We start from the raw sequence: 14,066 nt of genomic DNA, 5'->3' as shown, positions 1-14,066 counted from the left end.
CTGGGAATTGCACAGAATTATTGCAAGGCTTGCACCTCCTCTTGCAGACTTTCTAATCAATTCTTCTATATGACTCACTGGTATTATCTAAAAATTTACTATCTAAAAACTTAGTCTCTGCATTTTGTCTTGTAAAATTACAAATGACTTCCACTTGAAATGTCTTGCACCTTCTTCTGGTTACAATGGAGTAATCTAAGTTGTATAAGAAGATATTTGATTTGTAAATTAATTTTAACACACATTGATTGCAATGAGTTAAATGTCTCACCTTGTTAATGTAATGACTGCTAACCACATGTCTCTACAGAAAGCAAATAAATGTAATTTCAAAAGAGAGATAACTTAGGTTCAACATCAGGAAGGAAGGAAGGAATATCTAAAATGTTGCAATGTTTGCAAAGTGAAAAATTTCCTGTGGTTAACTGAATGCGTCAAGTTAGATTTACCAGTTTTTATGTAAGAATGTAAAAGTAAACTCATCAAATTGTAAACAAACAGCAAGCACTTGCTTCCAAATGTAAAAAAGCAAGATAAATAAAATTACTACTACGCTCTAGTATTCCTTATTAATATACAATATAGACCAAAACAACATCATATAATGATTTGACAAGCCTCAAGGAGGGTGACATTTCCTATTGTATTACAGTCATAACACTACAATGTCATCCTGGGGAAGAAATGCAGTACATGTCATTGTTCCAGCTAAAATTTATTATTTTAAAGAGCAAGATGAGTGAAGCTTCTTTTCCACTAGGTTTACACCTGGTGGTTGACTCAACTATTTTCAGTATTTTTATCACAATTTTGCATCATGAGTTTATCCCTTACTGATGACAGAAAAAGGACAGAAGAGAAACAGAACTAAATCTGGTGTTCTATAATGGATGAACTCCTACTGAGGTCTCCATGGAACAAACAGACTTGGGGGGGGGGGCATGGGGAGGTTGTCTTCTGTGAATTCTGAAAGGTTGAGATCACATTGCTTTCTTTAATACAGCATCAGTCTGTCTAATTTTCCCTTTTCTGAACATGATTGCTATGTCCTACCTTTGAGATATCTTCATCTCTCCTGGCTCTTATAATACAGGACAGATAACAAGACACATGCAGGAACAACATGATCCTTAACAGAAGACTAGAAAAGATAAATATGTATAAATATATATACTTCTAAACATTTGAACAAATGATATTATTCTATATTTTGTATTAAAATACAGTGTTCAACTTTACAAGTACAGATAAAAAGGTGCTATCTTTTTTTTTCGGCCTACAAGGAGTCCATAGCTTTCAAGGGAAAACTGTCAGGCTTCTACGTGTGATATTTTAGGCATACAAATCCAGTCACAAAATCCATACAAATCCAGTCTTAAAAACCATGAGCAAACCTTTTCACTAGTGATCAGAAAAGATTCTTCTTATCTCTGTTTCCTGAAGATGAATTCCTATGTGCATATTACTCCATTTGCTTTCAAATCCTCCTTCTCCAGCTTTCCACTACCATCCCACTCCCCTTTTCTTTCACTTGTTTCTTCCCTTTCCTCCACATCTTCCTTTATCTTGTTCTTTCAGTTCCTACACACCAAAACTTGGTCTCAGTACAACCCTAAGAGATGGTGGTCACCATAACAAAAACTTGCTTCACTTCCACATTTTATGGAGGTTATTATCAACTTGCTGACTTCAGCAGTAACAGGAACATGCCATTTTCAACATACACACAAAAATCTCAAGATAGCTATGATTACAAATATTAGGAATATGTTATTGGTCCATCCAGCTCAATACTTGATCTTCAAGAGCAACAATAGGAGAAGTTGTCCAGGGGAAAGCACACATGTGCCTGCTTTCTGTTTACTTCCCATTATTCCCTCAACATTTACTATCAGTCATGCTGTTGCTGTTAGTGGGGGGATCTGTCATGAATTGTCTAATCCCTTTTTGAAACAGCTGATACAATCTGCCCTAACACTCTCCTCCTGGGGCAGGGAAAGTAATTGGTTGTGTAAAGTGCTTTCTTTTAAGTCGTTCACCTCCTAGTTTCAATTTATACTCCTCTTGTTCTACTATTTTGTGATTTCTTTACCATCCTTCATATACTTCATACAGGAAGCATTAAAAACAAGCAATATTTTTTTAAAAAATATGGAACTAGTCTAAGGCCACTATTAACAATTACTCAATTTTACACAGCTACTTAAGACAGAAAAGTTTTAGCCCTGTCTCATAGCCTAACTTTATGCAAGGCAGGTCTACACTAGTGCTACCACAGCCACACAATAACATTTTGGACCCAATTCAGCTTTGACATGAACACAGCTCTAGCAGAGCTAGTAGGAGCCGTGTCTGCACTTGTTAGGACTGAGTTTGCCCCTTCACATTTACAGCTCTCCATCTTCTGCATTTATTCCTCCTAAATTCTCCTGATATTTGAAGCGGATCAGGAAAAATGTGTAAACTGGGAGAGAATTTGCACAGCCTTTTTCTGCCTTGCCATTGGTTCTGTCAGTCACTACCTGTAAACTCTTGAAGGCTGTAGAAACAAACAGGAGTGCAGAGTAATGTTTTCCCAAAGAATATTAGCTTCTGACATTTATTTTTTTTTCTTTTTAAAATAAATCTATATTTACATTACATTTCCAACCCATCAGTCACTACTTCGTATTTTTCATCATGTAATATTATTGCTCCCATATTCAGGAAATACAAAACCAGACAAAAGTAACAGCTTTATTATGAAGTAGTGTTACATGAAAGGAAAAAAGAGTTAGATCTCTCTATGTGACTACTTTCAGTAAACCTGCTGAGCCAATACTATGCTCTTCTCAAAAGTGTCTCTAACCCAAAATCCTGTCATAAAACAACTTCTTTAGTTATAATAACATCTATTAGGTTACCAAGCTTGTATTCATATTAGTTTATGATGGCCAACCTACTAGATGGTGATATTAGCCACAATTACAGAAGAGATCTCCACAAATCAATTTTGTGAATACAGACAGATCATCTCTAATCCTATCGATCTTTAAACTATCGCTCTCTCCACTTTGCTTTTGTAAAGTGGCCAAAACCAAGATAAGCAAAAGGTTTCATGCATTAACATATAAGCTCTCCAAATTATACCGTAAATGCATAACAGTTTCCATTATCTGGGGAAGGAGAGAATTTGGAACAAAAACTGTTGCAAGCACTTCTCAAATGGTAGGTCTGCACGCTACCCACTGCTGCGGGCAGACAAATAAGCTTTAGGAACCTAATGGCAACATTTGCATGGCACAGATTTTGTTCATCTGTAAACACCAACCTCACAAAGTAAATACTTGTCCCAGAGTTGACTACACGTATCTTAGCTCAATTTCAGGTCAGCAACAATCCTCTCTTTGCAACACAAATACAAGACTTCTACAGCCTCTCCTTTTAGAAAACTGCTTCTAGGGGATTTGCACACGATTCTAAGAGGTGACCTGATTTTTATGGATTGTATCAGTGTTTCCTAGCCTGTTGGATGTTATTTTGAAGAGTTTGGGGTTCTAACTTGCACTGAACTGAGAGGAGGGAAGGCGGGCAGCAGCGCGGCACTAGGACCCGGCAGACGGCTCCCCGCGGGCCGGCAGCTCTGGCCCCAGGCCCACTGACACCCTTAGGCCTTCACTGCTGGCAGAAAGAGGGAAAAATGGGAACAAAAAGTATCACCTCTGCTAAAAGATAACTTCAACGTTACCTAGTTAAACGACAGCAAGAAACAATTCAGTTCCCATAGGGAAGAAAGGAAAAAAAAAAAAACTGGCTTCTAATCAGAGCGGGGCGGGGGGGAGGTTGGCTTTCAGCTATTTTTGAATTCAAACTTAATAAAAGCCATAGCGTAAGCTTCCTATCCTAGCCTGGCTGCCGTGGAGATCCCACCCCCAGGCCAGCTCCCAGCACCCTCTCCCTAGCAGCCTTTTTTAACCCTTTCTTTTACCCCCTTTTTTTTTAACCCTTTCTTTTCATGTCCAGGGTGGAAACAACAAGCCACAAATAGCCAGTGCTACTCCAGCTACCTCAGGCAGAGTTAGATCGTTAAGTCGTTCCAGCTTTGATTGCTGATTTGACTTGTGTAAATCGTAAATTAATTGTCTGTGCTGTAAAAAGGTGGATAGGGGAGACAGATTCTGCCCAGCAGCCCTGATCTTAATAAAAGCACGCTCCTAAGATGTCACTCAGTGAGCTACGCAGAGATGGCACTTTCTGAGAGTCCCTTCAATACAACAGGTCCTCGAGAAGCAGGGAATCAGCATTCAACCACTGCTGACATGAACTCGCAGAACTAAGCTCAGTTACAGGAGTAGAGCACTGAGCCTGACATGGGGATGAACTGCACCAGGGTCTAGAATCTGCTGCTCTTGCTGGTACATGTGTTACAGTGTAAGGATTCGTACCAATATCCACTGTTTTACCTACAAAATGTAAGAAGAGCTAAGTGCTATCCACCAGTTAACACCTCTGCCTTCACATGAATATGACTGGATTTGTTAATGTTATTAGGTTTTTGAAAATACCCCCTCTCACTGCTGACTGGCACTACTGCCCTTTGGAAGGCCTTCCTTCACGGTACTTGGCTGCTGCTGAAGCACATTACTTGCTGTTTCTCTTCCTGAAGCAACCAGCCCATTTTCCACTTGCTCATCTTCACTTTTTCCTTTTGGACTTTTCAGCCATCAGCCTGTCCAAGGAGCATTAGGTTTCTGTAGTTTTCGTGTGTGTGTGTGTGTGACTTTGTGACAAAACGATAGCTAATGCAGTAGAGTTTTACAGTACAACTGGCTCAACAGATGCGATCTGATTTTTCTTCTGTGATGTAATGGTGAAAAGGGCAAGGCAGGACACAGACCCAGGAGGACTAGAGGGAGGAGGTTCAGCCGCTCAGACTCAACAGAGAGTTATACCTATTCAGTTATGCTTCACCTGATCTGTTTAACTTCCCTGAAGCATTGGAAAGTCAATGTTCTCAGTTGCTCTTCTGCTTTAACTTTCTATCAACTGTTTATTTCTGAATCACACTCCTAACATGTCCTGGATTATTTCCACTTCCCATTATTCAAAATCCACAGTTCCTGTCCTTGTAGTAGCCTGGATTACTTGCTTCGAAAAGTATTTCTGGATATCAAAAAAACTTGCCTAAAGAATGTATTAAAACTTAGGCCAGGCTAATGTTTGAAGAACAAGAAGTATTTTATTTCTGGTGAGAGAGTAAACAAACTAAAACCCATTTTCTGCTTGCTGCTCTGGATAGGCTTAAGGTTAATTTCCTGTTTTCTCCAGCTCTCTTCCAACAGCTCTGAAGAGTTCTGCAGTACAGTCCATGAACACTACAAATACCCAGTGTTTCCATACAAATGAGAAGCGAAGTCTGTGCTCAGCATATGCTGGCTGTGAAGAGATCTTTCATGCCAGTAAAACTTGCCAATCCTGAAAGTACTGGCCTTAGTCAGGCTTGCGCTGCACAATGCATTCACGTGTTTTGATCAAGAACATCACAGGGAGAAGCAACACTTGTCTAACTGCACAGTGTTTGCACAGGAACTGGTATTTTTGACATGCAGCAGAGCTTTTGCACAGTCTGTCACAGTTGCTGTGTCTCTTGTGTAAGCATTCAGTGGTCCCAGACATATTGAATGCAAATGCTGCACATGCTAAACTTGCTTGGGGATGTTCATGACAGCCAGCTCCCTGCAGAAGCACCAGTCTCGCTGCTCATTCACTGAACAGCTCTTTTGTGCACCCTCCCTCCTAGAAATTCTGTACAAGACTACAAAAGGACTGTGCTTAGAAAGCATCAAAATAAAGATTTTGCCATTAGAACTACAATTGGTTAGCTAATAAATTGCAACAAATTTGGCATGCATGACCACTGTACTACAAGTTAGAATCCCATGTTTTCAGGTATGCTGGTCTGGACAGTAAAGTCTGGAGTATCACCTCTTATGTAGACCATGTTCAAAGACCCATAAATGGACAACTCTCTCTTATCTGTACCTTGCTTTCATACCTACTATCTATAGGAAAAGTCGCAAAAATCTCACTTGGATGTCAATCTCTTTTCACTACAGAAGCTATATGTATGCCTGAATATGGCCCCAGGAATCCAGAACTGAATGGTATGTATTTTATAGACACATTTTAAAAAATGCATATAAATAAGAGGCTAACCTTACTGCTATTTATCCACAGATGCTACTGTAATAGGAAACAAAGTTAATTAAAAACATCAGTAACAACAGCTAATAGGGGAAGTAGAGTAGATAACTATAAAACGCACACAACACTTATTGAAAACTTTCACTAATAAAGAGAGGCATTTGGCTTCCAGAATTGCAGGATTAATTTAGCAATCACTGAAAATAAAGTGTATTCACTACATCATGCACTACTTAGCTGTGAGTTCATTTTGATCATAAAATCAAACAAAATCCTGTTAACAGTTCCAGAAGGCACTGTACCTCACCAGTAGAGGGACAAAGGCTATTATTCCAATACTGTCAGAAACTGGAATTGCGTGAGACAATTTTTGTTACTAGCATTGCCACAGGTGATATTTGTGATCCTTAAACAGCTTCCTTAACCTCTCCAGGCCTCAGATACTTCTTCTGAAATGGGATAAGACTCATCTCTTCCCCAAGCTGGAAGCTCTGAATCATCATCTGCAAAATGCTTCGTTTCTACTGTTAGTTTTTCATGGAAGGTATCCCACTGTACATATTAGCCATATTCTAATTCATACTATTCTAATGCACCTATGAAACAAGCTTGAAAAATGCACTCTGTATTGTACAGTATTGTAGAGAGAAATACAACACAGTTATTTGTATAAGGGCTAAAAAAAGATGTCAAATCAGGGGAAAATAATAAAGAAATCATCTTATCTGTTACAGTAACCAGGCTGTGCATGACTCTCTATAGACTGAAGATTTGATTTACCCACCCTCAGCTTACCCCTGAGAACTATGTCTAAGGTACTTGCCCTCACTGACCAAATGACAGACGTGCAACCAGAGAGGCTTGTGTTGAACAGCCACTATAAACGCGACATGACCTTAATTAACCTTTCTATTGTAGAAGAATGTCCCAGTCCTACACCCCAAAATATGTTGGTCAAGAAAGCGGATACTGGTAAGGCTGTGAACAGTGATAGGATTAAGTATCAGATACATTCTTTTCTAAGTTGTTTGTCTCTCACAGATCCTTCCCCCCCCCCAAAAAAAAAAAAAATCTGAGTGCTTTCTTAGGTACGTGCATCGATGTCTTTTCACGATGCAGCTAAAAAAAAAGTTATCTAGCTATTCCAGTTTTCATAGCAAAAGTAGATTTGTATCCCATTACATAATTTTGCAATTGGAACAAGATATCAGAATGATTTTTCTTTTATTCCTCTGTCTAACTAACATTACAATAGAAGGTCTAGATAACATGCTCAGTAATTCTCTGTTCTTCGAACCAGGAAGCTGCTGACTTCGAGCAAAAATGTTTGAAATAAGCTTTGTCTCATTTTTTATTTGGTTATCTGCTTGGCATAAGGGACAACCTGTTTCTGATACATAAAGCCACAGTTCTGTAACAAGTGCCAAACTGAAATCCTCTTTCATACCTACTTCACCATAAGTGGCTCATTCAACCAAGAAAGGCTTTTAAGCAGATAGTGGAGTTGCAGCCATGACTAAGTGACAATAATGAGACTAGGCAGCTTAAAACCTTGATATCGTTTCTGCCTCATACCCAGGCTGACACCCCACTGAGATCCTTCCACATTTACCTCCTTTATGGTACTGCAAAAGGCACAGCTCATCGCAAATAACATTAATGAGATTTCTATTGGGATTGCAATACTCTTTTTCTATTGGGACCATTTGGACACTACTCTTTGCCTAATTATTCCTCTCCTAATTCAATTCTACTGGCAGTTGCAGATCTTCAGTTACATAAACTCTCCTGTGTTTGCTCAATTAAGTGGAAAGATTCCTGTAACCTAAGATGTTAGCAGTGGGATAAAAACAGCTGCATAACCTCTACCCAATACAGAAAATATCGGAGCTCTCTAAAGAAAAGGCATACAAAAGCCCCTCAGACCTCTTTTTCCCTAATCTAAGTAGTTGCTTGTAATTTTCAAAGGTATATTGCAAACTTCTTTTCCATCTTTCAGAGCTGGTACAAGGTATCAGATAATGAGTATGAAATAGCAACATGACAAAGAAAATGAATACAACTTTACTACACTGAGTGATACCCATATAGTCTTTAAATATGTAGAGAATAGAGGAGTTCAGCACTCTGCTGAATTGTTCCACATATAAATGTAGCTAGGGATGATAAAAAGAGTACTTGGTGTATAAGTGTATTTATTTTATCTTCATGGCTTCCATCCAAATGGAGAGACAGATTAACTTATTTACCCAGCTCTTAAGAGTCCGCAGCAGCGGTCAATATCAGCCCCATCTCATCAAGTTGGGCCAAAATCCATTTTTAGGAAGTCTACAGAAAAATGGATTTCTCCTAGCACTTACAGAAATTCCACCCTGCAAAAGGTGAAACTCACTACAACTTACTTGGACAGTTATTCTGACCATTCAAGCTTCTGTACTGACAAGACCATTTATCATCCCAAGCATTCCACCCCAGAACTGCCCGTTCCACATAATGTATTAGGCTCAGTGCATGCTTCACATTCACTTTTGGGAAACATACGAACAATATAAATGAGCGTCTTAACTAACTGCATGTCAATAGTTTCCATACTTTCCAAAAAGTGTGCACAACAATCTTGTTAGGTTTGGCCCATTCCACAGCTGGCAAGGCCAGTTTGCAGAATGCTTAAAATATACCATAACAGAGGACTATTTTTTGTTTCAAAGACTGCAGTAATTTACATATAAAATTTGCCTTTCAATTCTATAGTGATATGCCAGCAGGTACATACTTCAGTACTACATGCAGAATTGCTTTTATGAAATGACTATCTAAAATTTGTGGACATATTTAGAACTGGTCACTCCTTTAAACTTCATCCTGAGTTACACAGTCGGTCTTGAGATGTGTAGCTGTGACTATCTTTCAGTTACATCATGGACTTGAGAATTCAACATATTCCTATCAAGAAGGAGCCATCATTGTGAAGGTAAAATCAGAACAAATGTTTTAACAACTCCATTGCATCTCATGCAGTTCTCAAGAATGCTGTACTTTTAAAACAAACACCCTATGGCATGTGTAGACTGCTCACAACCTCTCTATTGACTTTCCCTTATCACAAAGGTATTTAAATTTCCATTTGGAAGCCATCAGCTTTGAAAGAGCTGTTTGAATATTTTAATAAGGTGCTGGCTTAGAGCTCCAATTTTAATACTCAAAAGAAAAACAGTTCATAACTACCAGCCTCAAAGGCTACATGACACGTATTACTTTAAAGAACACAAACATGGTTATTTAATGTTACAAAACTGAATTAGACTTTTCGTTCTGTGGGACCACTAAAATTATTTCAATATGGATGAGCTCAATGTTTTCTGAACATTATCAGCATTACAGTTTCATTCAATGCAAAAACTTCTAGCTGTGCCAGTTAAGACTGCAACGAATACCAAACCACACCAATCAAACAAAAAGCCTCACAAGACAAAGGTTGTACTAAGTTATTTCTGAAGGACACAACCCAGTTAATACAAGACTCCTGTTTAATTGTCCAGCAATGAAACATATTCTCTTACTTAGCATTCCTGCTTGTTTGGAATTGTACAAGCAGAACTACTCCTCAGTAGGTTAGGCATGGATTTTACTTTTTTCATCACAATATAAATAGCGCATCTTATATCCCAATTAAAGATGTGGAAGATTATACACACATAATGTACGGAGACATTTCTTTTCTCCAAATCTAATTTAACACTTGGTATTGAGGACACCAATAAAACTTATTTGCAGAGTTCTCTTCCACCCCATTAACTTGTAGAACCACATTTTTTCTTTCAGTTCCACATATGCCGTATTCTACACGCATATATTTGATTTAAGTCTACTTGATTTGATATTGAGTTCCAGACTTTATTAAGACTTTATTAAGACTTTAAAATACCTGTATACTATATTAAAAGACTTTTTTTCCTTCTCTCTCTCCAAAACAGCTATTCCACAGCCTATATTTTTCTCTGACCACCTTAGAGGTGATCATCTTATCATGTGTTGGTTTTTTTTTGTCCATCCTGATTCTTGAGATGGTCTGCCTGGTATACATCTAATTAAACTCTGCACCCAGCTTGGGTTTGATTTCAACTCTTATTTGAATTTCAAGTCAACTGCTTTTATTTAAGATGAAAGGTTCGAGGGAATAGAGGTTTATGGGTGGGGAAACACTAGTATAGTTTTCTAATTTTATCAGCTGATCAAGCAGAAAAAAGATATAATCTCTGCTTAAAAAATGTTATGTAAATTGTACAAGCAATCAGTGACGATGTATGTACCTGAACGTGCTTCATTCCTTTCTGAGGCAGAAGGAGCAAGGATCTTCTCTTGTACTGTAGAACCTCAAATTACAAACTGCAGGTACAGTTATCTCCCAGTTCTCCTTTCTTAAAGGGAAAAATAGAAAACAGAAAAAAAAATGATGATGACCAGGACAGAGACTAAAAATTTGTGGTAAGCTAAAGTCAGTTTAAACATCCAGACTTCAAAGATTCTCCTGAGTTGTATGTCTTACTGTCCCAGTTGTCAAGACAAAAATCTTTATCTTCCCAGAAATTCAATTCTTCACAAAACCTGAAAGTAAGTCCTGCTCAGTCCCATCACCTCCAATGAACGGAGACTAATCTGTTCAAACAGGAGACGGACTCTGTCAGGGACCGTAGTGATAGGACAAGGAGTAATGGCTTTAAACTAAAAAAGCATAGATTTAGATTATGTATTAGGAATAAATTCTTTACTCTGATGGTGATGAGGCACTGGAACAGGCTACCCAGAGAAGCTGTGGATGCCCCATCCCTGGAAGTGTTTAAGGCCAGGCTGGATGGGGTTTTGGGCAAGCTGGTCTGGTGGAAGGTGTCCCTAGCTATGGCAGGGGTTGGAATTAGACTGGGCTTTAAGGTCCCTTCTAACCCAAACTATTCTAAGTGATGGTTAGAACAAGCATTGGTAAGAACATACTCTGGGTTAGACATCTACAATACACAGAATCATAGAATGGCTTGGGTTGGAATGGACCTCAAAGATCATCTAGTTCCAACCCCCTGCCATAGGCAGGGATGCCACCCACTAGATCAGGTTGCTCAGGGCCTCATCTAACCTGGTCCTGAACACCTCCAGGGATAGGGCATCCACAACCTCTCCTGGGCAGCCTGTTCCAGTGCCTCACCACCCTCTGAGTGAAGAATTTCCTCCTAACCTCTAATCTACATCTCCCGTCTTTTAGTTTAAAACCATTCCCCCTTGTCCTGTCAATGTCTGATTGAGAAAAGAGTTGCTCTCCATCTTCTTCATATATCCCCTTCAAGTACTGACAGGCTGCAATGAGGTCCCCCAGGAGCCTTCTCCAGGCTGAACAACCCCAGCTCTCTCAGCCTTTCTACCTAGGAGAGGTGCTCCAGCCCCTTGATCGTCTTTGTGGCCCTCCTCTGGACCTGCTCTAACAGCCCCACATCCTTCTTGTGCTGGGGGCTCCAGACCTGGATGCAGTACTCCTTGTGGGGCCTCCCGAGGGCTGATCAGAGGGGGACAATCACCTCCCTCCCCTGCTGGCCCCTCCTTTTGATGCAGCCCAGGATGCAGTTGCCCTTCTGGGCTGCAAGCACACGCTGCTGGCTCATGTTGAGCTTTTCATCCACCAGAACCCCCAAGTCCTTCTCTGCAGGGCTGCTCTCAATGAATTCTTCTCCCAGTCTGTACTCATGTCTGTGATTGCCCCAGCTCAGGTGCAGCACCCTGTACTTAGACTTGTTGAACCTCATTAGGTTCACGTGGGCCCACTTCTCCAGCCTGTCCAGGTCTCTTTGGATGGCATCCCTTCCTTCTGGTGTATCAACTGCACCACTCAGCTTGGTGTCATCTGCAAACATGCTGAGAGTGCACTTGATCCCAATGTCTATGTCATTGATAAAGATACTAAACAGCACCAGTCCGAGGACCCACTCCTGAGGTACACCACTCGTCACCGGCCTCCACTTGGACATAGAGCCATTGACCACCACTCTCTGGGTGCCACCTTCAAGCCAACTCCTTATCCACTGTATGGTCCACCCATCAAATCCATCTCTCTCCAATTCGGAGACCAGGATGTCATGTGGGACCATGTCAAAGGCCTCGCAGAAGTCCAGGTAGATGATAATACATGCTTTAGCTGGGTAAAAAAAGACTGGTACTAAAAATACCGTAAAACAAGATGCAAGAATAGCCCTCATAATAAAAACTCTAAAGCAAGTGGATTTATTTTTTATTTTTTTAAACAAACTTACAATGAGCTTGAAGATGACTAACCACCTGAATTTGCCATCTGCTCCTCTGCCAGGAAATTACCACCTCCACTGCAGAGTCAGCAGACTACTTCATGTAAGCACTATCTTATCACTCAGGTGAAAATTCAGACAAGGTAGCTTGGATCACCAACTTAAACTAATATGCTTATCTAGCTCATTTTGCTTGGAGCACCTTCTGGGTGCCTTGCAGAAGAGAACAGTTACCAACAGTGAGAGGATGAGGAGAATCTGCAAGTCAGGAGGAAGCAAACATCTCCTGACAAGTACAAGTATCTAAGGTACATTTAATTTGAATAACACCACTGTTGCTCGACCACTCAACCATCCCAATTTTGAGGATTAAAAATAACTGAATTAAAAAAGGAACACAAAATGTTAATTTAAGCCTGTGACAAAAAATACTTCAGCAGTCTGTTTAAAAAAAAATAATCTGATGGGCCATAAGTGACGAAGAACTACAGCAGATTAAAATGCTATAATTTTTGTGTATTTCTGTTGTAAATACTTAATCTTTTTTGTAGGTAGGAAATGAAGATGGAATTCTTTAACTAAAGGTAACAACAGTAACATGAAAGCAACAGTGAATTGCCTCAGAGAAATCAATGAACTTTGCAAGCATCTATTCCTCCTCATTTTTCAGGGTTTATTGTTAAGCAGGAATTAATCTACTCCCATCAAAAAGTGCTCCCAACGGAAGCCTTTGGGTACACCTGAACACCTGTGGGTAGCTTCTGCTCCGGAACGCTATACAACACAGCTGAGAGATCCAAGCTGCTCCAGTCAGGAGCCAGCTCAAACGTTATTCACTGTCCTCTTGCACCTGGAGGCAGTCAGTACATACACAACAAACTGCCACAAAACAGAATCAGCTCGAGAGCTGATTTAGCTTGACCTCAGGGCTGGTGCTGCTGCAGGTTATCCAGCCCCTACAAACCCACCTGGGTGTGTCCATGCCATGCAGCTCGGTGTTCCTCACGCCGGGAAGGTTTACTGGCTCAGAATTAATCTGGTGCAAACACACAGCAGCTGTTATGTTAGGCCCATTGCTAAGGATTGCATCACACAGTACAGGTACTGCCCAGATTCTTCCATAGGCTGGAATTTCAGCCTCACAATTATCCCTAGTCACGACCAACTAACACTATATAAATCATGAAGCAGCCTATATTCTCTCCTAAGAGCAACACGTATTTAGTAACATTGGAGGTAAAACTTCCAAAAACACAGCACTTCAATCGATTTCTATTTACATAAGCTCTCTTCTGAATAAAGAGCACTGACTTTTTACACCAGAGTACTTCCTAAATTTCGTGGGGCGGAGGTGTGTGTGTTTGTTTCTTGCCATTTGCTCTCCAGCTAGTAAGAAAATACACTGTTTTTTTTTTTTAAGCTATTTGACAACTAAAAGCATTTTCTCTTACAAGCTTTAACATGTAAAACAATTGCCATCATAATAGACTTCAGTAATCACCACAGAAAAGTACGATTTTATACACACACACACTCAACTTTTAAACACTGCAATATCATAGAATTTCCTGGCAACCCAAATATTACCAAAATTGTATT

This window comes from Cygnus atratus, chromosome 10, assembly GCF_013377495.2.
Source record: "Cygnus atratus isolate AKBS03 ecotype Queensland, Australia chromosome 10, CAtr_DNAZoo_HiC_assembly, whole genome shotgun sequence".
NCBI classification, from domain to species: Eukaryota; Metazoa; Chordata; class Aves; order Anseriformes; family Anatidae; genus Cygnus; species Cygnus atratus.
Note: the sequence above shows the minus strand (reverse complement) of the source record.